We start from the raw sequence: 25,932 nt of genomic DNA on the forward strand, positions 1-25,932 counted from the left end.
CAAGTAAGCAATGAAGTGAAAGCACGAAGACTATTAGCAGCTAGGTAGTATGGATCAAGATGGAAAATTTTATGAAGCCAAACAGTAAGCAGTCCTCACTCAGTGAAGTCAATCAGATCAGACAAGCATGCAATAACTTCACGAAGACAAACTGTAAAATAGAGGGAAGTGAGGGATAGAACAAGTTGCTTGGTGAAGACAAGGATTTGGTAGACCAGTTCCAGTTGATGTGACAACTGTATGTCTGGTTAGGGAGGCTGAGATTTAACTCAGAAGACCGCGTCTTCACCTTATTCCCCTTGTGAAAGCACAAGTTCTCCCTGGGTGATTATGGTAATTAATTTCAACATATCTCTTGTTGCACTAATGCTTCTACCTACTATGTTTCAGATAAGTTCAACAATGGAGTGGCATGGACTAGAGGATGTGGAACCCCTTCAAGATGTTGAGGACAAAGGATTGGCTCAAGCTCAAAGCACAAGACTCTGCATTTCTATTTTAGTGATCCAAGATCACATTGAGTCCATAGGAAAGCCAATACTATTAAGAGGGGGTGAGGTGTTGCTTAATGGCTTGCTTGCTCAAAGTGCTTAGTGATGTGCTCCACAACCCTCAACTACTTTCTCACATCCAAATATGTCCCAAACCAAAAGTCAAACTCAGCCCACCCGATTTGATCTATCCGGCGCCACCGAGTTCACTTGACATAAGCCACTACCAGAAACCCTAATCAATTTGGTCTCACCGATAGGATCTCGGTCTCACCGAGATGGGATTGCAAACTCTCTGTTGCCTATTACATTAATTTCAGTCTCACCGAAATATGAAATCGGCCCCCACCGAGTTTGCCTGGCCAACTCCCTGTTTGGCTTATTACCAAAATCGGTTTCACCGAGTTTGTGTAATCGGTCCAACTGAGATGAGGCTTTACCCTAACCCTAGCACATCGGTCCCATTGAGTTGATCAAGTCGGTCCCACCAAAAATCCTAACGGTCACATTATGAACTAAATCGGTCTGGCCGAGTTTCATGATTCGGTCCCACCGAGTTTGGTAAATTGTGTGTAATGGTTAGATTTTGTGTGGAGGCTATTTATACCCCTCCACCCACTCTTTATTCTGAGAGAGAGCCATCAGAACATGCCTACACTTCCAACATACATTTTCTAAGAGAGAACCACCTACACTTGTGTTGAGGTCAAGATATTCCATTCCAACCACATAAATCTTGATTTCTAGCCTTCCCCAAGTTGCTTTCCACTCAAATCATCTTTCCACCAAATCCTATCCCATGAGAGAGTTGAGTGTTGGGTAGACTATCATTTGAAGCACAAGAGCAAGGAGTTCATCATCAACACACCATTTGTTACCTCTTGGAGAGTGGTGTCTCCTATATTGGTTAGGTGTCACTTGGGAGCCTCCGTCATGATTGTGGAGTTGACCCAAGGAGTTTGTAAGGGCAAGGAGATCGCCTACTTCATGAAGATCTACCGTAGTGAGGCAAATCCTTCGTGGGCGACGGCCATGGTGAGATAGACAAGGTTGCTTCTTCGTGGACCCTTCATGGGCGGAGCCCTCCGTGGACTCGCGCAAGCGTTACCCTTCGTGGGTTGAAGTCTCCATCAACGTGGATGTACGATAGCACCACCTATCGGAACCACGCCAAAAATCTCTGTGTCTACATTGCGTTTGCACACTCCAAATCCCATCCATTTACATTCTTGCAACTTGCATGCTTTACTTTTTGCTTCACATATACTCTTGTCATGCTTGCTTGATATGTATTATAAATGTGTGAACTTGTGATAAAACTCCACTTCAACCTAAAGAAATTAAAAACTGCAACTTTTATTGCTAAGTGTCTATTCACCCCCCTCTAGACACTTCTTATTGATCCTTCCAATTGGTATCAGAGCATTGGTCTCCATTGCTTTGGTTTAAACACCTTTGGAGGAAGATGGATGAGTCTACATTGGGGAGTCTTAGACATAGAGTGCCTATTCTTGATGGAGAGTTCTTCCATGAATGGAAAAATGAGATGCTTGAGATTTTCAATGAATATCATTTCAACAAGTACATTACTTGCCCTTGTGCACCTCATACTGACCCTCTGCATCCCACACCCGATGAGGATCTTGACATGATTCACAATATTAGAACTATCAATCTTATCATTAGAGGATTGTCCAAAAATTTAATTGCTAGCTTACCTACTCTTAAGTGTGCCTACACTATATGGAGATTTCTTGAGGAACGATTCCCAAATTATTCCTTGAAAAATCTAGACGAAATTCTCCATAAGTCTATTGCCTTGAGTAAGATGAGCACTAGTGATCCTAAGTTTGATGATTGTCCATTTGAGCTTCCTGATCTCATGCGTGCCGAAGGAGATGTTGGAATTATTAGCAATATCATTTCTGAAGTCGTTAGAATTCATAGAGATGAACATTGTTACGGTCATACTTCTAATGAATCACTCTCTCTAGGAATTGATCCACCACATGACGATGTTGAACATGGATACTATGATGAGGAGGATGATAGTGACTATGATCTTGATGATGCAATGAGACACTTTGGTCTTATGGCTAATCTTCGCGGCTACATGGCCGGAGGAAATGAAAGGGTCCTTGATAGTGGATGTACTGATCATATGACTGGAGACAAAGATATGTTTCGTGAGCTTGCTGAAAATGACAGCCCTCGAAAGTATCTCACTATCGGTGATAACTCAAAGGGTAAGGTGGTTGGCCTTGGTAAGGTGGCCATCCCACATTATAGCTCCATACAAAATGTTATGATCGTTGAATCGCTTGGCTACAATTTAGTTTCCGTATCTAGACTTGCTGACTTTGGTTTCAACATCCTATTTACTGAAGTAGATTGCCAAGTGTTTCGTAGAGATAATCATAAAATGGTCTTTACTGGTATACGTAGAGGTGATCTTTACATTGTTGATTTCGCTAGAAAAGCTCAACCTAGAACTTGCTTAATTGCTAAATCTTCTAAAGGATGGTTGTGGCATAGAAGGTTAGGCCTTGTGGGCATGTGAAATCTTGATAAGCTTATTAAAGGTGATCATATCCTTGGAGTAAAAGATGTTATATTTTACAAGGATAGACTTTGTAGTGCTTGTCAAGCAGGAAAACAAGTTGGAAGAAGTCACCCCGTGAAGAACATCATGACCTCGAGAAGACTTCTTGAGCTACTTCACATGGATCTCTTTGGTCCCAATGCCTACAAGAGTCTCGGTGGTAACTCATTTGGTCTAGTCAAACTCAATGATTTTTCAAGATTTACGTTGGTGTTCTTTCTTGATGATAAATCGCAGGTCCAAAAGATCTTCAAAAACTTCACTAGGAAGGCCCAAAATCAATTTGAATTGAAGATCAAGAAGGTTCGGAGCGACAAAGGAATGGAGTTCAAGAACGCAAATGTGGATACTTTCCTTGACAAAGAAGGGATTTCACATGAGTTCTCCGCTACTACACGCCTCAACAAAATGGAGTTGTTGAGAGGAAGAACCGGACTCTTATTGAGATGGCAAGAACGATGCTTGATGAGTACAAGACTCCAAAACACTTTTTGGCGGAAGCGGTTGAGACAGCTTGTCATGCAACAAATCGCTTGTATCTTCACAAGCTACTCGGCAAGACGGCATACGAGCTCCACACCGGTAACAAACCCCAAGTTGGATACTTTCGAGTATTCGGCTCAAAGTGCTACATTCTTGATAAGCATCGTCGTTCTAAATTTGCTCCTAAATCGCATGAAGGTTTCCTACTTGGTTATGGCTCAAACTCTCACACTTATCGTGTCTACAACAATTTCACCCGAAAGGTTGAAGAGACGGTAGATGTGAAGTCTGATGAATCTAATGGCTCGCAAGTAGAGCAATTGCCAATTGATGTAGGAGACAAAGACCCTTCGGAAGCAATCCAAGACTTGTCTATTGGCAAGATTCATCCAACGGAGGTAAAGGAGAGTACCTCGTCCATCCAAGTGGAGGCTTCCACCTCACAACAAGGTGAACCAAGAGTCGACATGGAAGCATCCACGAGTGGGACGCACCAAGATGAAGAGAATGAGTAAGTACATCAAGATGAACCTCGTCAACCTCCTTCTCCACCAAGACAATAAAACGACAACGCCAATAACGAAGAAGGCCAAGAAGAAGGACAAGATGATGAAGAAGATGTTCCACCCCGACCCAAGCAAAAGCTCTCACGAATTCGAGCAAGAGTCTCAAGAGATCATCCCGTCGAACAAATCTTCAACGATATTCAAACCGGGAGAATCACTCGCTCTAAAACTCGTTTGGCTAACTTTTGTGAACATTATTCATTCATCTCTAGCATTGAACCTATGAAGGTTGAAGAAGCATTGGAAGATTCAGATTGGATAAATGCCATGCATGAAGAGCTACATAACTTTGAGAGAAATCAAGTGTGGACATTGGTCGAGAAGACCGACAACAACCACAACATCATCGGTACCAAATGGGTGTTTCGCAACAAGCAAGATGAAGACGGTCAAGTCGTCCGCAACAAAGCTCATCTAGTCGCCCAAGGCTACACTCAAGTCGAAGGTATGGACTATGGTGAGACATATGTCCCCATTGATAGACTTGAGTCCATTCACATTTTACTTGCTTATGCTAATCACCATGATATCACCTTGTACCAAATGGACATTAAAAGTGCTTTTCTAAATGGTGAAATTGAGGAGGAAGTTTATGTTAAGCAACCTCTCGTCTTTGTCAATCCTAAGAAACCTAATCATGTTTAAAAACTTCACAAAGCTCTTTATGGTCTTAAACAAGCCCCTAGAGCGTGGTATAAATGCTTGACCAAGTTCCTTATTGAAAAAGGCTTTGAAATTGGAAAAATAGATTCTACTCTTTTCACTAAAAGGGTTAATGGAGAACTATTTGTGTGCCAAATTTATGTTGATGATATTATATTTGGTTAGACTAACCCTCATTTTAGTGAGAAGTTTGGAAAGCTTATGTCGGAGAAGTTTGAGATGTCTATGATGAGTGAACTCAAATTCTTTCTTGGTTTGCAAATCAAGCAAACTAAGGAAGGTACCTTTGTTTCTCAAACAAAGTACACCAAAGACTTATTCAAGAAGTTCAATATGCAAGAATGCAAAGGTATGAATACACCCATGCCTACTAGCGGACATCTTGACTTGACTAAGGACGGTGAACCGGTTGATCAAAAGGTTTAACGCTCTATGATTGGTTCATTATTATATCTATGTGCCTCTTGTCCAAATATTATGCTAAGTGTGTGCATGTGTGCATGATATCAAGCGGCCAAAGAATGTAATCTTAAGGCTGTGAAAAGGATAGTGAGATACTTAATACATACACCAAATTTTGGCATTTTGTATCCTAAGAGGTCCTCTTTTGATCTTGTTGGCTATTCCGACTCGGACTATGCCGGAGACAAGGTTGATAGAAAGTCCACTTCGGGTACTTGTCAATTTCTTGGTAGATCTCTTGTGTCTTGGTCTTCCAAGAAACAAAACTCGGCATCCTTATCCACTGCCCAAGCTGAATACATTGCCACCGGTTCATGTTGCCCTCAATTACTTTGGATGACCCAAACTCTTAAAGATTATGGGATCAATGTGAAACATGTCCCATTGCTTTGTGAAAATGAAAGTTATATTAATATTGCTCACAATCCCATGCAACATTCTCGAACTAAGCATATTGAAGTTCGTCATCATTTCATTCGAGATCATGTTGCTAAAGGGGACATTGATCTTAAGCATGTTCGTATCGATAAGCAATTGGCGGATATATTCACCAAACCGCTTGATGAGAAAGTCTTTTGTCGTTTGAGAGGTGAGTTGAACATCATTGATGCTTCAAACTTGGAGTAGGAACTCCATTTGGATACATGCAAGGCATGAATCTATGACTAATCCTTGATGTTTCTTTCATAATGCTATTCATATGTCTTGGATATATTTGCATCCTTGCATGTTATCTAACCCTTGTAGGTACTTGGATGAATCTAAATCTATGAGATTTCAACTCTCTCACATCTTGAGCAATCTCTACATCACCAAGTCTCTACAATACGGTGGTCGATGACAAGGAAGCACGAAACCCTTCAACATATCCTTTGACAAATTATATGTATAGAATTTCATAATTGTCATTTTGGATACACAAGTGCTCTTCCTTGCAAAACTAACCCATGTAGGTAGATGAACTCAAATTACAAGTGGTGCTCTCGACTCTTGATGAACTACATTAACCTCGAGCAACTCTCACAAGTTCGACTACATGACTAGGATCAACACCACCACCCAAGGTATGTCATTCCATCTTAGAGAAGCTTAACCTCAACTGATAGGTTAAAGCAACTCAACAAGATGTGAATACATCAAATGCTTAACGAAAAATCGTAACCCCATTTTGAGCTTAAACGATGAGTATGACCTATGATCAAGTTTTTTCACTTGACTCCTCAGTCAAAATACTCTAACATAGGTGACTCAGTCACCGCCCAATTCTAGATGAAGTTCTCTAGTGTTTCTTTGAGTTTTTGCATTTGTCCCTTGCATGTTTATTCCCCTTCCATTTGTGACTTCATCTAGATTTTTATTTTCTTTGTTTTGTTTTGCATTCCCTGCATCCAATTCATTGCAAATCTTTCAGCAAATTCCTTGAAAATCCTTGTGAGATTTTACCCGCCTAGTGAGCTGAGGTGACAAGTGTTATCACCGTGATGAACTCGGTCACACCAGTTTGTTTCCTTCGGTCCAACCAAATCCTTTCGGCGCCACCGAAGCACACAACTCAGTGCTACCGATTTCACTACAGGAAAGACAGCTTGCCACCTGTTCCTGCATTCTTTTTGCTCCAGCTCCACTCAATGATTCTTGTCCTCTACCAGCATCACATTCGACGTGCTACTTTGCTTTGTGACTCAAGGACCAAACCCATTTGTAACAAAAATCCAGAAGAACCCTTCCTGGAAATTGATGTCAAAGGGGGAGAGAGAGATCACATCAAAGCTTAATCATTTCTATAGGGGGAGAGAATATTCAGGGGAGAGTGTAAGAAACCCCAGATGCTTGGTGTTCAAGAGGAGAGAAGTCACATGTCTTTAAGAGGGGAAAGACATGTTCATAGTTGATTATTTGTATTACCGAAAAAGGCTTTCGCCCAGCTTTATATATATAAAGCATTGACCAAAAACAACCCAATACAAACACACGCCACCACAACACACGCACACACCCAAGGCAAGATACATAAGCGCTGAGCGCAGCAACACCACCCCAAACTACAAGAGCAGCCGGGTCCTCGATCGTGAACACGCCACCGCGAAGAGATGAAGCCGCATATGACGAACCGTGGGATCTAAGGCGGTGCCTTTAGGAAGGATACAACACCGGAGCATCGCCACCGCCCGACCCGAGAGTCAGAGTTTCCCCTAGAGCAACAGGATGGGCAATGATGGCCGCGACGACGCCTTCAGGAAGGGAGCGAGCTTCGCCGCAGCAGGTCCGTCCGAAGATAGGACATGTTTTCACCCCGGCCCAAACTCACCGCCACTGAACGCCACACCCCGGCGACCATGCTGCCCACATGACCATGGTCACTAGGCAGCACCAAGGCACGGGCTTTGCCCATGAGCACCGCGACACCACCACCAAGGCCGCCACCCCAGCATTCAAGACCTCTTTGCCACCTCACTAGTTACCCAGCGCACTCCACCTATAGAGATGGGTGGAAAGGCCCCGCCTTTCGCACCCCTGAGCTGCCCCCAACTGGCCTCCATCGGCTCGTCCTGCTCCCGGGCGCGAGACCAGTGCGGTCCTGCCACCGGGCGCGAGACAGGCGCGGTCCTGCTGCCGGGCGCGAGACACGCGGTCCTGCTGCCAGGCATGAGACAGGCGCGGTCCTGCTGCCGGGAACGAGACAGGCGCGGTCCTGCTGCCGGGCGCGAGACGGGTGATGTACCACAGCTGAGAAAAGCCCAGTCCTTCGACAGAAATGGTGCATGGGCGACGGGGAGAGGCATCGAAGGCCGCCGCACCCGCCTACGGACGAACTGACGCCGAGACAAGTCAGCCGCCGCCGTCGCAGCCGACATGCCAATCTACCGTGGATCCCTCCACAGCCGGAGCAGCAGCCACACCAGGCCACTGCCCATCCCGCGCCGCCCGCCGGACTCCAGGCGTTGAGTTCGCCGGGCACGCAGCCACTAGATCGGCCAGCGCACCGGTCGCTCCACCTGCGCCGCCCCACGCACCACCACACATGCGCCGCCACCTCCAACACATACGCGCCGCCGCGCCCTGGCCAGAGCCGGCCAGCACCCCGCCCCCCACACGGAGCAGTCAAGCTGCCTGCCGCCATGCCACCACCTGAGCCTGGCCATCGGCCACCCCCAAGGGCATCCGCTGCCGCCACCTCCCGGATCTAGGCAGAGGCACCCAGATCCGAGGCCAGCAGGAACCCCGCGCACCCACCCCGGATCCGCCATGGGAGGAGGGCGGGAGGGACCGCTGGGACGCCAGGACGCCAAAGGTAAGGGGTCGAGCACGAGGGAGAGCCAACGACCGCCGCCGCCGCCGAGGAGGACCGCGCCCCGTGACGCAAGACTCCAGGCACGGGAAGAAGGCGCCCCACCGCCGCCTACGCCGCACGGCCTTTGGCCGGCGATGCCACCGGAGGCGGCGGGGGTGGGGAGCCGGGGTGAGGGGGGAGGGGGTGGCGCTAGGGTTGGCTCCCGGAGTCGCCCGCGGGAGCGACTCGGGGAGCGGGCGGCCTCCTCGTTTATTAACTTGTCGTTGTTTTGATGTGATTATTTGTATTAGCTCTGTTTCTTTTCATTGCTCTGTTTTTCTATTCCCTATCTTCTCCTAGTATCCCATGCTAGATTCAGGGGGAGCAAGACATCTAAGGGAAGGAAATCCTTGAATTCATTGCACATCTTTACCTTTAGGGACATGTCTATATCCAATAGAGTACTCAGTACTCACTCTCTACATGTCATCCCAGTCTTGGTATTCTTGTGGTTTCTTTGTTTGATCTGGCTAGTAGATGTATCTATGTTATCTAACCTTGTTTACTCAGGTTCATTCCTTCCTAAGACAACTCAAGACCACAGGGTAAGTATATGAATCACACTCATGTGCATGAGGAATTCTTGCTGATGTACATACTGTTTGCAAGGACTCATGAGCATGAAGGTACATTCCCTATACTCACATTTGCTCTGATGCATATAGCCAAGATACATGTAACTCATTGCTTACTCTGTCATGCCTATGCATTCACATGCTCCTATACTCCATATTTACATGATTTCATACATGTAGGGGGAGCCTATGCATGTTACATGTCTTTCCAAAGCTTTACTTGTTATTCTCTATACTTTTATCTAAAGCTTTGATGTATGTTGTCATCAATTACCAAAAAGGGGGAGCTTGAAAGCACAAGTGCTCCCTGGGTGATTTTGGGAATTAATGTCAACATATCTCTTGTTGGACTAATGCTTCTACCTAGTACATTTCAGATAAGTTCAACAATGAAGTGGCATGGACTAGAGGATGTGGAACCCCTTCAAGATGCTGAGGATAAAGGATTGGCTCAAGCTCAAAGCACAAGACTCTGCATTTCTATTTTAGTGATCCAAGATCACATTGAGTCCATAGGAAAGCCAATACTATTAAGAGGGGGTGAGGTGTTGCTTAATGGCTTGCTTGCTTAGAGTGCTTAGTGATATGCTCCACAACCCTCAACTACTTTCTCACATCCAAATATTTCCCAAACCAAAAGTCAAACTCGGCCCCACCGATTTGATCTATCCGGCGCCACCGAGTTCACTTGACATAAGCCACTGCCAGAAACCCTAATCAATTTGGTCTCACCGATAGGATCTCGATCTCACCGAGATGGGCTTGCAAACTCTCTGTTGCCTATTACATTAATTTTGGTCTCACCGAAATATGAAATCGGCCCCACCGAGTTTGCCTGGCCAACTCTCTATCTGGCTTATTACCAAAATCGGTTTCACCAAGTTTGTGTAATCGCTCCAACCGAGATGAGGCTTTACCCTAACCCTAGCACATCGGTCCCACCGAGTTGATCAAGTCGGTCCCACCGAAAATCCTAACGGTCACATTATGAACTAAATCGGTCTGACCGGGTTTCACGATTCGGTCCCACCGAGTTTGGTAGTGTGTAATGATTAGATTTTGTGTGGAGGCTATTTATACCCCTCCACCCACTCTTCATTGTGAGAGAGAGAGCCATCAGAACATGCCTACACTTCCAACATACATTTTATGAGAGAGAACCACCTACACTTGTGTTGAGGTCAAGATACTCCATTCCAACCACATAAATCTTGATTTCTAGCCTTCCCCAAGTTGCTTTCCACTCAAATCATCTTTCCACCAAATCCTATCCTATGAGAGAGAGTTGAGTGTTGGGGAGACTATCATTTGAAGCACAAGAGCAAGGTGTTCATCATCAACACACCATTTGTTACCTCTTGGAGAGTGATGTCTCCTAGATTGGTTAGGTGTCACTTGGGAGCCTCCGCCAAGATTGTGGAGTTGAACCAAGGAGTTTGTAAGGGCAAGGAGATCGCCTAATTTGTGAAGATCTACCCCGGTGAGGCTAGTCCTTCGTGGGAGACGGCCATGGTGGGATAGAGAAGGTTGCTTCTTCGTGGACCCTTCGTGGGTGGAGCCCTTCGTGGACTCGCGCAACCGTTACCCTTCGTGGGTTGAAGTCTCCATCAACGTGGATGTACGATAGCACCACCTATCGGAACCACGCCAAAAATCTCTGTATCTACATTGCATTTGCACACTCCAAATCCCATCCCTTCACATTCTTGCAACTTGCATGCTTTACTTTTTGCTGCACATATACTCTTGTCATGCTTGCTTGATATGTATTATAAATGTGTGAACTTGTGCTAAAACTCCACTTCAACCTAAAGAAATTGAAAACTGCAACTTTTATTACTAAGAGTTTATTCACCCCCCTCTAGACACTTCTTCTCGATCCTTTCACCTTGAGCTATAGACACCCAGTCCTCGCCCAATATCTGTGGTAATTCTTCAAGGTAGACTTCCAAACCTTCACAGACTTTGTTCACTGGCAATCCATAATGGCTCTTGGATGCTCAGAACGTGACCCTAACCGGTTGGAGGATTCAGAGTCCTCAAGTGTAACAAGTCTTCAGGTCACGCTGACAGAAAGACTTTAGTGATGCATAAAACTCTTTGGCTCTAGGTGTTTTGGGCTTTGTCCTTGCAAGGATCTCTCTCTCTCAAACGCTTCGGAGGTTGGTTGCTCTCAAATGACAAATGCCGTGCACTAACTCTGAGCAGCCACCAATTTATGGTGTAGGGGGTGGGCTATTTATAGCCAGGAGGCAACCTGACCTGATTTGTCTGAAATGACCCTGGGTCACTAAGGAACCGACACGTGTCCAACGGCTGGATTTCAAACACACGCGGCAGCTTGACTTGGGCTACAAGTAAAGCTGACTCATCTAGCTCTGGATAAGATTTGCTCTCGTTGTCTTCGCTCAAAGACATAGGATTTTGGTTGAGCATCACTTCAGTCACTCTGACTTTGTTCACTTGGACACCACATAACAGTACGGTGGTTCCTATGACTCAACAAAGAAGAAAAGGAAACTATGAAACAACTATGTCTTCGCACTCCATAGTCTTCACATGAATGTCTTCTCATGTCATAATCTTCATTGTGAATATCTTCACAAACCACCATTGTCTTCAATGTCTTCACACATTTTAGGCATCATATTTGGTAGGTAAACCAAATCAATAAGGGACTACTACATGTGTTATCCTGCAATTCTCACAAACACATTAGCCCCTCAACCAAGTTTGTTGTCAATACTCCAAAACCAACTAGGGGTGGCACTAGATGCACTTACGGAAGCATATCATTGGCATTGAGGGCATCAAGTTCAATAAGGATCATCTATGTGGTGCTTGTGAAGCTAGGAAGATGACTAGGGCCAAGCATCCCTCGAAAACAATCATGACTAAAACTCGTCCCTTTGAGTTGCTTCACATGGACTTATTTGGCCCTACTCATTACTCTACCCTCACTACAACCGCATGTCTTTATGGCTTTGTTATCATTGATGATTATTCAAGATACACATGGATGCACTTAATTCTCTACAGGAATGAAGTGCGGGATGTCTTCAGACGCTTTGCCAATAGTGCCATGACCAACTATGGCATCAAGATCAAGCACATCAGAAGTGAGAACGACACAAAATTCAAGAACACCGACCTCGACACTTATCTTGATACATTGGGCATCACACATGAGTTCTCTGCTCCGTACACACCTTAGCAGAATGGCATCATGGAGCGCAAGAACAGAACCCTCACTAAGATGGCACGTATGATGCTTGATGAGTAGAAGACTCCAAGAAAGTTCTAGCCTGAAGCCATTGACACTGCTTGCCACTTCATCAACAAAGTTTATCTTCATAAGTTCCTAAAGAAGACATCATATGAGCTCCTGACTGGTAAGAAGCCAAATTTCAGCTATTTCAAGGTCTTTGGTGCTAGGTGTTGGATCAAGGATCCACATCACGCTTCAAAATTTGCACCGAAAGCACATGAAGGTTTTATGCTTGGCTACGGAAAGGATTCGCACTCCTACATGGTCTTGATCCTCTTTCACTATAAAGTGGTGAAACTATGGATGTGAGGTTCGATGAGACTAACGACTCATAAAGAGAGCACCTGCCAAATGTGCTAGATGAAGCCTCACCAAGTGAATCCATCAAGCAAATGGGTACTGGAGAAATCATACCTATCTAGGAACGGGATGAAGAAGAAATCGTCATTTCTGCACCTAACCAGCATGAAGACAATGCTCAGCCTGAAGCCAATGCTCAACATGAAGACAATGATTAGCAAGGGCAAAATCTTCATCCGGTACATCCTCGGGTTGCAAATGAAGTCCAGATTAAGAAGATAATTGATATTATCAATGCTCCTAGTCCACTCACACGTTTAAGAGCAACACAGCTAGCAAACTTTTGTGCGCACTTTGCATTTGTGTCCATATCCGAACCCAAGAAAGTTAATGAAGCCTTCATGGAACCTGAATGGATTCAAGCTATGCAAGAAGAGCTTCAATAGTTTGAGCTGAACAGTGTATGGGAGCTGGTTAAGCATCCTGATCCTCGTAAGCACAATATCATTGGTACACAATGGATCTATCACAACAAACATGATGAGCATGGTCAAGTTGTCAGAAACAAGGCTCAGCTCGTTGCTCAAGGTTACACACAAATGGAAGGGATTGACTTTGATGAAACCTTTGCTCCTGTAGCTAGGCCTGAAGCCATTCGTATATTGTTAGCCTATGCTAACCACAACAACATTCTTTTGTATAAAATAGATGTAAAGAGTGCCTTCCTCAACGTCAAAATTGAAGAAGAAGAAGTGTATGTCACACAACCACCTGGTTTTGAAGACCCAAAGAGAACTGACATGGTGTACAAGCTCAAGAAGGCACTGTATGGCCTCAAACACGCACCTCGCGCTTGATATGACACACTCAAAGACTTCTTGAAGAGCAAAAGCTTCAAACCTGGTTCTCTAGATCCTACTCTCTTCACAAAGACATATTACGGTGAACTGTTTGTATGCCAAATCTATGTGGATGACATTATCTTTGGCTGCACTGACAAGAGATACAGTGATGAGTTTGGGCATATGATGCAAGAGCAATATCAAATGTCCATGATGGGTGAGCTGAAGTTCTTCCTTGCTCTTCAAATCCGTCAGCAGAGAAATGACATCTTCATATCACAAGAGAAGTACCTCAAAGATTGCCTGAAGAAGTTTGGAATGCAAGACTACAAAGGGTACACGACGCCAATGCCAATCAAAGGCCAATTGGGCCCCGACGACAATGGTAAAGAGTTCGATCAAAAGGTATACCGCTCCATGATTGGTTCTTTACTGTACTTATGTGCATCTAGGACTGATATAATGCTTAGGGTTTGCATGTGTGCCCGATTCCAAGCGGCACCAAAGGAATCGCCATCACCTAGCAGTGAAGCGAATTCTTCGATATTTGGCTCACACCCAAACACTAGGATTATGGTATCCAAAGGGCTCAGAGTTTGATCTAGTTGGATTCTCAGATGCTGATTATGCTGGTGATAAGGTTGATTGCAAGTCCACATCAGGAACATGTCTCTTTCTTGGATGATCTCTTGTCTATTGATCTTTAAAGAAGCAGAACTATGTATCACACTCCACTACTAAATCTGAATACATTGCTGCTGGATCTTGCTGCACTTAGCTTCTCTAGATGAAGCAAACTCTCAAGGACTATGGCATCAACGTGAATCATGTTCCACTCTACTGCGAAAATGAGAGTGCCATCAAGATTGCTCACAATCCAGTTCAACACTCGAAGACAAAGCACATTCAAATCCATCGTCATTTTCTCAGGGATCATGTGTTGAGGAAGACATTGATATCATACACATCAACACTGAAGATCAATTGACAGATATCTTCACAAAGCCCTTGGATGAGAAAAGGTTTTGCAAGCTGCGGTATGAACTAAATATCTTAGAATCCTCAAATGTTGTAGCGACCCGACCTCAGATGGTCAAGTCTCTGTGCTTCAGTGTCATCCCTGGATCGGTAATGCTGACACACACAGTACTCGAAGGATTTATAACAGAGTAGCAATCACACACTTATTACATCAAATGTCTCAAGAGAGAACTCATTACAGTAATATGGCTTAAGGCCATCTAATACGATAACAGCGGAAGGCTTGGAAGATAAAGTGAGTCCATCAACTCCAACGGCATAGCTGAGCTGCACGGCAATGACCTAAAGAACCTTACTCCTCGTCTGAAAAGTCTGCAACATAATACGTTGCAGCCCGAAAACGGGTCAGCACATGGAATATGCTGGCAAAGTAACACAGTAGAGCAAGAACAGAATAATGCTATCACTACATGCATATTTGGCTGGTGGAAAGCTCTATCGTTACAGTTTTGCGAAAAAGCCAAATTTTCCCTACAACAAAGGAATCGATTTTAATTTAACTATCATGGTGGTTGAACAACATTGAGAAGGTTCCTCCAACTCAATCCCAATTAAAGTGATTAACAACCCAACAATATTAGTTAAACATGATGAGATACTTGTGATAACCCAAGTACTAGATACTCAAGAATTGTCCATAACCGGGGACACGGCTAGCCATGATTAGATTGTACACTCTGCAGAGGTTGCGCACTTTTCCCCACAAGACTCGATCGCCTTCATTGGATTTCTCGCACTACAAGGTGTTTGAGAAACGGATGACCGAGACACAGTCTTTCAGAAACATTAACTCTCTACTCCGGACAGACCATACCAAACCTGCATCCCACTACCTACTGATCTGCCTCTTCAAGAGCTTCACGTAACTTACTCAACTATGCTAGAGCACATAATAGCTTGTGGCTGCACATGGAAGTTTCTAGCATGAATCATCTCAGTTCCCTTTGAGCCTGGGTGGCGGTCCATAGGAAGATCACACGGGTACTCCGGGATTTCCAACAAAATACAGGAAACACTGGGTACTCCAGGTGCCTCAATCCACCCAGTTGTTTGATTAAGTTGCCACCTTAAGTTGAACCATTAATTAACAAGCTCACATCTGTCATGGATTTCAATCAAACCCAAACCACGTCTACGAGCATAGCATGGCATAGTAGTATACGCAACGCGTAGAGTAACTCCCAAGGGTTTGAATGTAACAGGGCAATAGGTTCTACCTCATCAACTACTTCCCAACCCACAAGTTAATGACATCCTAATCATGCAATGTTTGAGTATTGGAACTAATGCATAAAAACTAGGTGATAAAGGGGTATGATCAAAATGTTACTTGCCTTGCTGACGATCTGCGAAACCTAGGGACTCGTAGTAGCATACTTCGCACTCCGGGTGTTCTATCGCAAGCAAACAATAGCATACATAAGAAACAAGCAACGATGCACAAGCAAAACTCAAATAAAGGAGGGTTGACCAGAAGTTTCAACTTAAAAACTCCGGTTCGCAAAAAGAATCAAATCAAACGGAGCAACGAAACTCAAACAGCGAAAGAAAGAAGCTTTGTTTACTAATATGAAACTAGGTCAAATTTTACAATAGCAAAAACTTGTTTGAGTTGGCTAAACGGAAAGAGGGTTTCGGGATGAAACTCTAGGCGCTTGAATTGCCTGATTCCGACTAACGGGCGAAAAGATAAACAGAAACTAAGATCGGATCAGAAATCACGATCAGAAAAATCGCGGCATAAATCCGATAAAAGAAAACTCATGAACAGACTAACGAACGAGTGTCCGTTAGCTGTAACTAACGGGCGAAAACCGTTCGTTAAAACGAACATACGGATGAACGTCCGCTAACTAGAAGAACCGAGAAAAAACGGCGAATCCAAAAAAACGGATCTAGGGTTTTCGAAAATAAACCGAACGGTTTTTAAAAAAAACTGGCGGCGAAGTCCGAGGGCTACCTCCGGCGAGGGGGCTCCGGCGAGGCGGGGCGGCAGCGGGGCGGCGGCGCTCGGCGGCGGCGGCGGCTAGCGCGGGCGGCGGCGGCGGGGCTGGCGGTGGTGTTTGGGGGGGGGCGAGGGTGGCGGCGTATATAAAGTGGGCGGGGCGGCGAGTTGGAGGAGGGGGCAAGGCGCGGCGGAGGCGGAGTCCAACTCGGACTCCGGTTCGAGTGGCGGCGGCGGCGGTGCGCGCGCGCAGGAGGCGGCGGCGGCGGCTGGTGGCCTGGCTCGGCTGGGCCTTAGGCCCAGTCGGGCGCGGGAACCTTTTAAAAAAATTGCCGACCGGAATAAAATCCTAGAAAAATAAATAAAAATCTAAAAATGCCAAAATAAATTTTCGCCGTCTAAATAAAATATTTAGAACGAGATGAACATTTTCTTGGCCCTAAAATGCAATTTTGAAAAACATGCAATTTTTCTAATGCAAACAAAATTGCAATAAAATCCAAATAAAACAAATATTTGATTTTAATATTTTTCCTCCAATATTTCAATTATCTTGGAGAAGTCATATTATCTCCTCTGATATATTATAGTATGAAATATTTTTGGAGAGAAAATAATTAAAACCAAAAATCCTCATTTTAAAATTTGATAAAAATCAAATTTGAAAATCGGGAAATCCCCAACTCTCTTCGAGGGTCCTTGAGTTGCTTAGGATTTTTGAGGATCGCGAGACGAAATATGAATAAAATATGATATGCATGGATGACTATGTATAACATTCCAAATTTGAAAATTTGGGATGTTACAAATGTCCTGTGAATGGACACACATCCTAACACTTATGCATGTTGATGACTTAGATGTGCAACACACAAAGTAATGTATATCTTCAATTCATGAAGACTTACCCTCTGAGTGTGAATACATTAATGTGGAATTTGACTCCGCAGCGCCACAATTATTGTGCGCCATGTCTGGGTCTAATACTTCCCATACGGTGGGTAACGCCACCACCAAACTTTCTCAAAGATTTTCATTTGGCGTCATGATTGCATTATCTTCATATTTGGTTTATCTTCAACGTTGAGTTCATAGTTTATCTTCGCAATGTTGATTTGGTCTTCTCAGACACGGCGGAGTCAAATATATATATATATATAGACGGTCTATTCTGCTAATATTAGCAGAATAACTATTCTGCACACCACTTCGGCACTGCACGCTCAACAGAAGCGCACTGCATCATTTTGACGACGAGCACTGCAATAGAGACTAGTGAACTTCTCGTCGGAAAAAACTGCACGCGTTATTTTTCTGGTACTGTTTTCGCTCTAATTTTTTAACCGTTTATCGGAATGAGGCGTGTAATATACCATTGAAAAGCTATGGATTAGGCGCAACTTCGACATGTTGAACACTTTTCGAGATTCCACACGGTTTAAGAGCAGTTTTGAAAGTAGTGCAGCGGATGACGAGTGGCAGCGAGCGTTTTTTGTGTTTTTTTCTAAACCGCTTGTTGGAATGAAGCAAATGATACGCCGTTGGATAGATATCGTCGAGGCGCATCTTTTTCATATATAAATTTTTCTCTAATTCATTACGGTTTAAGAGCAGTTTCAAATTTACTAAATCGCGGAACTTTGTTTTTCAAATTTTTTGAAATTTTCGGTACTGTTTTTGCTCCAGTTTTCTAACCGTTTGTCGAAACGAGACATATGATACGCCGTTGGAAAGCTACGGATAAGGCGCAACTTTTATATGTTGAAATGGTTTTGAGATTCCTTACGGATTTTAGTTAATTTTGAAAATCGTGCGGCTGACTTCGAGAGGCAGCGGCTGTTTTTTCGCGAAATTTTTACGAACGGCTGGTCAGAATAATTCAAATCATACGCTGTTGGAGAGATATCGACGAGGCGCAACTTTTTCATGTAGAACACTCTCTCTAATACCTTACGGTTTAAGAGCAGTTTCGATTTTACCGAAAAGCGGACACTCTGTTCTTCGCGAGACCAAAATCGTCATATTTACTGCATCGGACAGAAGAACGCATTGCTTCAGACGAAATACCGCACTTCATTAGATGGTCAAGGGCACTGCATGGTTTCTTTTTGTTTAGACATATTTTTTCTCGGACGGGGAAAGAAGAACGCACTGCTTCAGACGGAATACCGCACGTCATTAGATGGGCAAGTGCACTGCATGGTTTTTTTTGTGGGACGTAAATTTTTCCAAACTTGGTGGAGTGCACTTCGTGTCGAGCGTTGGTACTGCAGGGACGAGGTGAGTGCACTGCATCAATTTTTCTTTTTCCAATATTCTTTCTACTGCACACAACAACAGAGTGAGCTGCATTAAAAAATCAACTTTTCCAATTTGTTTTTGCACTCGGCAACATAGTGAACCACTTGAGAGAGAAGATCACTGCGGCAATGAAACAAGTGAGCTGCACCTAAACAATTTTGTTGTTGTTTTCTTCAATGAATGTTTCCGAGAGAGCTGCGATCTGTATATATTTGGACTACGAGCCGGGGCGAACAAACTACAGTGATCCTCTTTTTAATCCATAGTACAAACACACACAAATTACAATGACGAGGAACTACTACAACAACAAAAAAGGAACTCCACTTTTTTGCACAAACCGAGCTGCACTGGAGTGGCACCAGGAACTGCAACACGCCATGTAGAGCACCTCCTCTCTCACTCCAGCGATCTGCAAAGGACAGCGTGGCCAACCACACAGAGAGCGGCCGCTGGCACATTCACGGCACCGCACCAAGATCATAGGCGAACTGCAGACAAGCAAAATCTGAAGAAAAAGAAGGTCCCAAAGTGCAATAGAACGACGGTGATGCACCGCACCACAGCGTGGGGAACCAAGCGAACTGCAAGCCGGCGGCGCCCTATCCTCAACTGAATGCCGGTGATGGGAGACAAGATTGAGATGCCCATGGCGGCACCTGCGGGCATAAGGGAGATGAAGTTGTAGCCCACCACCACCACACCCCCAGCGGTCGAAGTCCAACGGGCCGTGCGTGGCATGGCGCGCAGGCCTGGTTGCCCGGATCCAGGGGCGCGCGGTCAGGAGGGGCAGCATGAGACGGACGACGATGGAGGATGGTGGTCGAGGTCAACACGAGATGCACTGAAACACATGCACTCACCGAACGCACTGCACGCACGAGCGCCACCGAGCTGCACTGCCACCGAGCTGCACCACGAGCGCCACCGAACTGCAGAGAGTCCTCTCGCCCAGGAGCCACCGGAGGCATGAGCGACCTGGACCCATCAGCCATCAAGTCTAGGATGGGGAGGAGGCCGGACGGGGGAGCTGCCCCGGCCGCAGCGGCGGGGGTCCAGGCGGGACGTGATGGAGGCGGATCCCACCGGATCCAGCACAGGGAGAGGTTGCTGTGGCGGGGCGATCACCATGGATGGGGAGGAGGCAGTGGTGCTGGCCGGAGGGGGCAGACCGGAGGGGCTGGATCCGGCGGCGGGGCGTCGCGAGTGTCCGACGGGGCATGGATCCGGCGCGGCGGGGTGGTGGGGCGGGGATCCGACGGCGCGGGGTTGGAAGGGGAGAAGGTCGGGGGTGGTGGAGCCGTGGCGCGGCGGGGCTCGCCGGGGTGGGCGCGGTGGAGGAAGGTGGGGGCGAGGCGGGGGAAAGGTGGGAGAAGGTGAGGTGGTGCTCTGGCGGCGGCGGCGCCGGTAGAAGGTGGAGGGAGGTGGGGGTTTGGATCGGGGGAAGAGGGAGGTGGGTGTCGTGCGGGGGCTAGGGGTGGGCTTTGTTAGTGGCAGTGGGGTGGTTCGGTTCGCGGTGCGGTGCGGTACGGAGAGAGGTGTTAGCAGAATAAGAAATTCGGTGTGCAGAATAAGACTCTTAAGGGTGTTATCATAATAGACCCACCCTATATATATATATAAACACACACACACACATACACACACATACATATGTGTGTGTGTGTGTTCTGTCCTCTACAACATTCACTTATAGCTATGTCTTCAAACTTGCCATTTTCTAAACTAAGTGAATGTGATTGGACCCTAACCCCTTCTGTGATAATTCCTCAAATTCTATCTACCTCTTCATAAGCATTCTGTTGGACACATGTCGAATATCTTTGTTGTGTCCTTGTCAGCTGAAGATATAGAGACACACATTAAAACTGCTTTTAATGCCTTATCTCTTTTGGCTTAAAATCGGAGAAGTTGGAACGACCCCCGACAATCCAGGCGCACGTGGGAACATGGCTCAACTCTCAATAAGTTGCATGCACGCCATGTGTCCACTAGATGTGAACCACCAAGGGCACTTGTGTAATTGCGCTATACAGCCCTTCACCTTATAAATACTCACCTGTGCAGTCATTATCTCCTCTGCCACCTTGCCATCTCGCTCAAACCCTAGCGCCACCGCTAGCTCCAGTCGACGCCGGAGACGAAGCGCTTAGCTGCTGCGACCTCTTCGACGTCGTCTTCACGCCGGACACAGACCTCGTCTTCTCCGCCGCCGTCATAGTGTCTTCCGCCTCCAAGTTAGGGCGCGAGAGATTGGACTGCTCGACCTCCGTTCCTCCTAGTCTAGCAGTTCTTCGTGCGGTAAATAAACTCACTTTTTACCAATTTTTTGATCCGTTGAATCCGTCCACTTCACCAAAAAGTGGTTTCTAAACTTCCAAATCTGGATCTTTCTATTTCCGCATCTCATAACTTGCAAGTATATTCACTTATGACTCACAACTAGTTAGATTCCTCAGTTGTACTTATTCATGGATTCGTACAAATTTGGAACCAACTCACTTCAAATAAGTGAATTTCTTCGCACTATGAGGTCAATGTCTTCAAACTAATTTATCTTCAAAATCTTCTAAGAATGCACATGACCTCTTCCTCTTCCCTCGCATCTCTAATGTTGTCAAAGGTACATGTCCGTGGGAGAATCCCTTGGTTCTCATAGTTTGCATTCATGTGCAGAATACTTACAACATCACATTGAATCTCCTAAAACTAGCTCTTGTCTGACTAGTCGTTGGAAGCCATTCACTATATTAAAGTCTTTCAGTCTGAATATAATGGCTACTGGCAAATCTGCAAGGAAAGGTGGTAGGCAACACCATGGCAATACTACTATGGATCTGCCCCTAGATCTGTATGTACTATACAAGTCTGATCCAGAAGAGACGTACAATCAGCGCAAGTCCAGAATCCAATGGATCAGACGATATTGGGCTGAGGAATGGTTCAAGTATCACTTCGTAACTCCTGAGTATGCTGAGAAAAATACTATCAAACACCCGTGGGGTGACATTCTTTTATTTGAAATTGCAACCTCAGACGAAGCTTGAAGCCATTGCTCAAGGCTTCTATCCTAGCATGGTTCGGGGACCTCAGCTTGACGATGCCGACCCATCATCTCTTCGATGGTGTCGTGATGTTAATTTGTTCACGCAGAACTATAAGTTTGCAAAGGAGTCTGCTGCCAAGAACAAAAAGGCATTCTAACTCAACTTCAACCCAAGTCCATCTACTTCAAGGCCCGATGGCACTCGTGAAGCCAATCTGAATGTCATTGGCCCCTTCAATGGCTTTAATGGGCTTCTCTCCCATGTTCCAGCTCAAAGGGCCACAATTGATCAATCATCTCAAAGGACTCTAAGGATGCTCCTGAGCACCCGAAGCAGAAGAAGAAGACAAAAGCTTCCAAGCACTCTGTTGCTCCAAAAGCTTCTACTGTGAAGCCATTGAAATCTGCACCTCCTGAATCCAGTCTGTAGTCTGAAGATCTATCTCGCATCTCCAAGAAGACCAACAAGCCCAAGAAAATTTCTGGGCATAACCATACTCATGCTGCCATTTTGTGCAATGAGGAAAACACCATTGATTTGTCAAGCGATGAAGATCTCATAGATGATGCTCTGGAGATGCTTAGCAAGAGCAAGTAGGAGGCTGAAATCTTCAAAGATTTGCCTCTGTTTGATGCTGATATACTCAATAACTTCATTGATGAATGGTTTGAAGACCAAAGCATCAATATTGATGATCTGCAATTGCCTGTCGACATAAGCGTCACTTTTGAGGGCTGCATTGACAAGGAACTTGCCATAGCTCAGAAAATTGTTGAGCTGAAAAACAAGATTGACTATGAGAAGGCACAGTTCAAGAAGCATATGGCCAAGCTCAGTGTTGCTGATATTCAAAAGTTCAAGAAAATGATGACTGACCTCAAGGCCCAATTCAACAAGAAATGTGAACAAGCCAAAGTCTCACGTGAATGCATGAAGTACTATGCGGAGAAATGCGTCTAGGCTCATAATGAGGCTGAGAAGAGAAAGGCACTTGGGTGTCCAGGCATTGACCCCCAAGCTTCATGATAGGACCAACCAAGCATAGTCTTCCCTACCAGCATGACTGGCTCGAAGCCAAAGGTCCCTTTAGCTGCTTTAGAGCAAAAGAAGACACGACTAGCTGAGGATGAAGCCAGGAAGAGGAAGCACCAAGACACCCCTGATGCTGCTCCCTTCAAGAAAAAGTTGAAGACATAGGCTTCAAAGTCTACACGAAAAGAGTGTGCTGCTGCCCAAGAGCCCCTGAATGTTGAACCCATCTTAGTCGCCCTTCCTGCCTCCACCAACCGCGAGCACCATCTTGTTATCCATGAGCCTGCTTTAATAGAGGCTCCAGAAACTGAAGAGATTCCAGCTGTGGACTCCAACGCAGCTGAAGACATTGGTCATGAGGACCATGTTGAAGATGATGTAGTCCTTCCTCTGTGTAGCGACCCGACCTCAGATGGTCAAGTCTCTGTGTTTAAGTGTCATCCCTGGATCGGTATTGCTGACACACACAGTACTCGAGGATTTATAACAGAGTTCAATCACACACTTATTACATCCATTGTCTCAAAAGAGAACTTAAAACAATAATATGGCTGAAGACCATCTAAATAAGATAGTAGTGGAAGCTTCGAAGGTAGTAGTGTCGGATGTGGGGTTCCGGCAAACCCTTAAGGTTCGAACACTGGGGTGCGCGCGAAGTCTTTCCTTCCTACCGATCTACGACCTAGGTCGTTAAGATCTCGCAGACGAACTCGACGAACTCGCAACACATAAAGACACAGGGTTTATAGTGGTTCGGGCCACCGTTGTGGTGTAATACCCTACTCCAGTGTGGTGGTGGTGGATTGCCTCTAGGGCTGATGATGAACAGTACAAGGGAAGAACAGCCTCCTGAGGTTGAGGTGTTCTTGTGAGTAGGCTCTCGATCGGGTTGGACAAAGCTAAGATGAGATGCCTCTACTATGGTGGCTAGCTCTACTTATATAGGCCCAGGTCCTCTTCCCAAATACCGAGCGGGAAGGGAGCCAACAACGGCAGGCCAATTTGAAGGGGGACAACTAGTACAAGCTATCCTGACAAAAGTGGTCTTCGCCTGTGAAAATCTCTGGTGGTGACGCCGTCTTGGGCTCCATGATGTCCTCCGTCTTGCCGTCCTCCTGGTCTTGGTCTCGTTGCAACAATATAGCAACCTTTGCCTGATGCCTCGGTACACTTCGCCTGCGCTGGCCTCCTTAGAACCAAAGAGGAAACAAGGACGTTGCACGCGCTGGCACCCGCCTGGTGTCATGCGTCATGGTTCACGTCACGAGGGCCTCGTGAGGTTTGCCCCGCTTTGACATCTCCGCTCCTCGTGAGCCTGCCTGGCTAGGCTACTCCAGAGGAGGTCTTGCATCGTCAGCCTCACGAGGCTTGGACCCTCGCGAAGGTCTTGGATGCTTTGTTGGTGAAGATGGGCCATACGGCTTGCTGGCTTATCCACGCCGTGGGCCGCAGGCAGGCAAGTCTGGGGACCCCCATTCCCAGAACGCCGACAGTAGCCCCCGGTCCCAAGGTGCGCTCGGGCTTGGCTTCACGGCTAACCCAAGGGCCAAGTTTGGAGCACCGCGGGCCCCCAAAGCCTACGACCTCGGTTCACGCGTGGCGGTTGCTTGGAAGGGGGCGGAGCCCCCATTGCCCATCTCTTCCTCGCTTGCTTGCTTCTTCCTCCTTGCTCCACTGCTGACAACAATGGCGCCCATCAGAAAGTTTTCTATTGAAGAGAAAGGAAAGGCTTCCCGTGATGATCCGGGGCCTCTTCCACCGAAGAAAAGGTTGATCCATCGCCGTGATGAAGCGGCGATGCAGGTGGTGTTGAGGCCTTGGTGCGAGTTGCCTCCTCCGGGGTACCCACTGCCCTTGTGCGCCTGAGCCGAGGGCTCGGGAGGACGAAGTGACTAGCAGCGCCGCCCACGCCGCATCCGGGGTCGCCGCGCCATGGCGACACGTATCGTAGCCCCTGGAGTTCACGCCACGGACTCCTCACGTGAGTTGGTGCTGTGGGCGCCGATGCCTCCAAGCTCCTGGATCCGCTTCCCGCGGTTCTTCTCCGACGTGATGCCGCCGAGGGGGCCTCTCGAGCTCCAGCTGTAGCACGCCGACTGCAGTGCTCCGGCGACCAGAGCGGAGATCGAAGCGGTCCCCACCGGCAAGATCTTCATGACTCGCAGCTGAGGCGAGATCATGCGGGTCTGCCGTGCGAGGGGCGCCCTCGCGATCCACTTTGAGTACGACGGAGTCTCCACGCTCTTCTTCAAGGTCTTTGATGTTGAGGGCCGCCGTCTGGAGTGCTGCTCTGGAGAGGAGCGTGAGGCTGACGTGCGTCCCGCTCATGGCCACTCCAGCAGCAGTAGCCCTTGGGAGTCCAGCAGCTCTCCTGAGCTCTACGAGACTCCGGAGACGAGCGATGACAGCTACGTGCCCCCGAGCTCTCGCCGCGCTAGGAGCAGAGCTGCGGCGTCCGGCCGTCGCCGCCACTGATCTGGATGGGGTTGGCGTCGGCCTCCCGTGGCCCACTGTTGATGATGGTGTCCACCACGGAAGGATGTAAATAGGATTCCCCTTATTATCAGCTTTTGTTTCCTGCAATGAATCATGAATTACCCCGTGGGGGCATGTATGGGTCTGTGATGTCTTTTGTGCTTATCTTCCCTGTTATGTGAATTTGGTGAACGCATGTCCCATTAAGGCTCGGTCCCCCCTTTCTTTCCTCGCGATAGCTTGTTGCTCTACGCTGACAGGTCCCGGTCCCCAGGCAGGCTACAGCTGTCGCTAGTATGCCAGGTCGCGTGCCGTGGTCAAGGCCTGGAGGTGTGCGACCCGAGGTCCAGTAAGAGCCCCTGAGGCGCGATGCTCAGGAGGTTCCCCTTAGCGCTCAAGCAGCCATGGTAAGGCGAGAAAGGGAATTGACGTGGCCGCAACGGGGTTGTAGCAAGGCATGAGTGACCATTAGGCCCAAACATTTAGCCGACCCGAGTGTGGGACTTAT

This window comes from Triticum urartu, chromosome 1A, assembly GCF_056163025.1.
Source record: "Triticum urartu cultivar PI428250 chromosome 1A, HENAU_Tu73, whole genome shotgun sequence".
Classification (NCBI taxonomy): Eukaryota; Viridiplantae; Streptophyta; class Magnoliopsida; order Poales; family Poaceae; genus Triticum; species Triticum urartu.